Genomic DNA, 2,800 nt, shown 5'->3' on the forward strand with positions numbered 1-2,800 from the left:
AAGACCTGTGAGCCCCTTCAAGTCAAGAGATGGAGCAAGATCAGTGACAGCCTCACCCCAGAGTGAGATTTTTGATTGGAAGAACTCTTTTCCATTTTGTGTTGAGGAGATGTTTTGATCCACCCCTTCTCACTGGGAGGCTACATAGCAGTTTCCTGTTCACCATCAGATCTCTCCTTCAGAGGGATCACTTTCATCCTCAACAGGATCTCCACCCCCAAAGGGCTCAGAACACACAGGCTGGGCACAAGGGACTGAACATTTGGACTCAGGTAGGATTCCTCTGGGATTTAGGTGATTCCCCACAAGTAGGATTTCCCCATGCCCATTGGGGCGACAAAACAGGATTAGCAGCCAGATGTCCAAATGATTTCCTTTATTGGGTGGTAACACGAATATATGAACAATGCCCAACTCTGGCCGAGTTTCGCCCTCTTACAATGGGGCTACATCAGGGGCTACAACATACAATAACACATACTTGTAAATAATAAAAAATAATAAGAAGAACATAACTGAAACACACAATTAGAATGGTAACATGAAAATGTGGTGTAGATATTAATTATGACACAGCATGTGAGTGTGAAAAAGAGAACAACAATTGAATTTTGGTCTTTACCTCTACTTGAGTCGTGTTATGATGACAATCCAAGTCTTAAAAAAGACTGTGCAACAAAAGGTCTGTAAATTAAATGTATAAATTCATTGAAAAACAATATTGAATCTTAAAAATTCTAAAAAATATTTATAGACCTTTCAAAAAACATCAAAGCTGGCATGATAGAATTAACCATATTAAAAATAGAGCACTAAAAAAATAATAAAATTATAACAGGTAGTGAAAAGTAAATAAAATAAATAAAATGAAATAAATTACATTTACACCATATCTTAATGTGATTTCCACTGACAAGAAAATTTGTGTGAAAGATGAATTTTTAAAAAAAAAAGTTGATGTTATGTATCAATAAATGAGAGCTGCACTCAATATAGGAGTATATACTCACTATTGGAAAGGCTGGTTAAACTCTCAATGACAGCGGTACCTCAGTTTCTTATTTCGTAAACAACACAAGGGTTGCAAATGTGCCGAAATCTTGTTTGGAAAGATTGAAAAATTAAAAAAGAACATACTTCCTACGTGAATAGGCGAATTAAGATTGCAGAAACATATTGACTCTAAATACATATTGTGAAAAAATTTTTTTAACTATGTGTACGTGTAAAACATGTGAACCAAAATAAAACAATGCTGATTTGACATTATTCAAGACAATTAGCAGGGTTATGATGAATGACTTTTGAAACGGCTCCTGGTTTGAAAAAATAAGTACATAAAGTGAGGAATATAGGTTATATGCAGATGGGTAAGTGTGCTTTAAATTCTACATATGATAAATAAATTGCTACAAAATACGGAATGTATATAAGCTGATTGACTAGAGGATAAAATAGAACATCTATGTGTTGTTTTAAGAAGATCATAAAAAACATTACATTAGCTCATCATAACACGACTCAAGTAGAGGTAAAGACCAAAATTCAATTGTTGTTCTCTTTTTCACACTCACATGCTGTGTCATAATTAATATCTACACCACATTTTCATGTTACCATTCTAATTGTGTGTTTCAGTTATGTTCTTCTTATTATTTTTTATTATTTACAAGTATGTGTTATTGTATGTTGTAGCCCCTGATGTAGCCCCATTGTAAGAGGGCGAAACTCGGCCAGAGTTGGGCATTGTTCATATATTCGTGTTACCACCCAATAAAGGAAATCATTTGGACATCTGGCTGCTAATCCTGTTTTGTCGCCCTCACGGCTTTGTTAGACAGCCTTCCTTGCTGTTTCTTCAGTCCCATGCCCATTGGGACAGTTTTTGCACTCAGAGTGAAAGTGATAAGCTCCATCCCAGGTACCTGAGAGACAGGACCCATACCCAGGCAAAGAGGAACGCTTGCAGGAAGGACAGCTGTAACCTCACATATTTTGATTGATTCTCGGACATTGATTTACTTTGATAATCAATACATTTCAATTCGAACACCCACAGCTGTGTCCAGACTGTCTGTCCGTCCCTACAGCACTACATCACAAGAGTCATCCACGAGATAAACACTCTAGGAGGAATCCACATCACTGCCTGGCCCAAGAAGGCCCGGCTTCGCCCGCACAGCTGGTTTCATCCAGAGGAGAAACCTCCGCACATGTTGATGCAGTCTCTCCTTTCAGGTTTTCCCTAACCATTCTCCTCATTTCATCAATTTAGGCATTGATGCAAGAAAATAAAACAATAGATTCCCTATAATCAGTATACAAAATACAATCAAATGGTAAAGAAGAAGAAATAACAGCGTCATTGTTGTAGCCGTAAATGTATTAGAAAGAAAAGGAATTCCCTGTAATCATCAAGAAAGAGATAAAATCATAAAAAAAAACCAAAAACAAACAGCTGGTAAACAGCAATAATATTTATACCTCAGTTAAAAGGAATCTGGAATAAAAATGTTTCAATTAGCCATCTGAAACTTAAATAATCAACCGAGAAATGAATCTGCTTTGGGAGAGAATTCCGCAGCCTTGGAGCAGCACTCGTGATGGCTCGATCCCCTGTCCCTTATAATCTAGCTTCTGTCAAGGAAGAGAGACAGTCTTAACATTCTAGTTGGTACAGAAGGTGACAAGCGTGACTTCAGATAGATGGGACCCTGCCTTGTTAAAACCTTAAAAACAAGCAGTAAGAGCTTAAATCGAGCACAGAGACAGATCGATAAACGACGCGGCTCTCTTAAAA

General features: G+C 37.2%; 1 long non-coding RNA gene across 1 annotated transcript; it reads right to left on the reverse strand.

Moving 5' to 3' along the window:
* Positions 1-410: 410 nt before the first annotated feature.
* On the reverse strand, positions 411-1,168 carry LOC115091489. The gene is made up of 3 exons (XR_003856726.1): positions 1,011-1,168; positions 623-684; positions 411-458 (listed from the first exon to the last, which is right to left on the reverse strand). It is a non-coding gene; the product is annotated as an uncharacterized LOC115091489 (long non-coding RNA).
* Between the last annotated feature and the right edge of the window lie 1,632 nt (positions 1,169-2,800).

Source organism: Rhinatrema bivittatum, chromosome 5, assembly GCF_901001135.1.
Source record: "Rhinatrema bivittatum chromosome 5, aRhiBiv1.1, whole genome shotgun sequence".
Lineage (NCBI taxonomy): Eukaryota > Metazoa > Chordata > Amphibia > Gymnophiona > Rhinatrematidae > Rhinatrema > Rhinatrema bivittatum.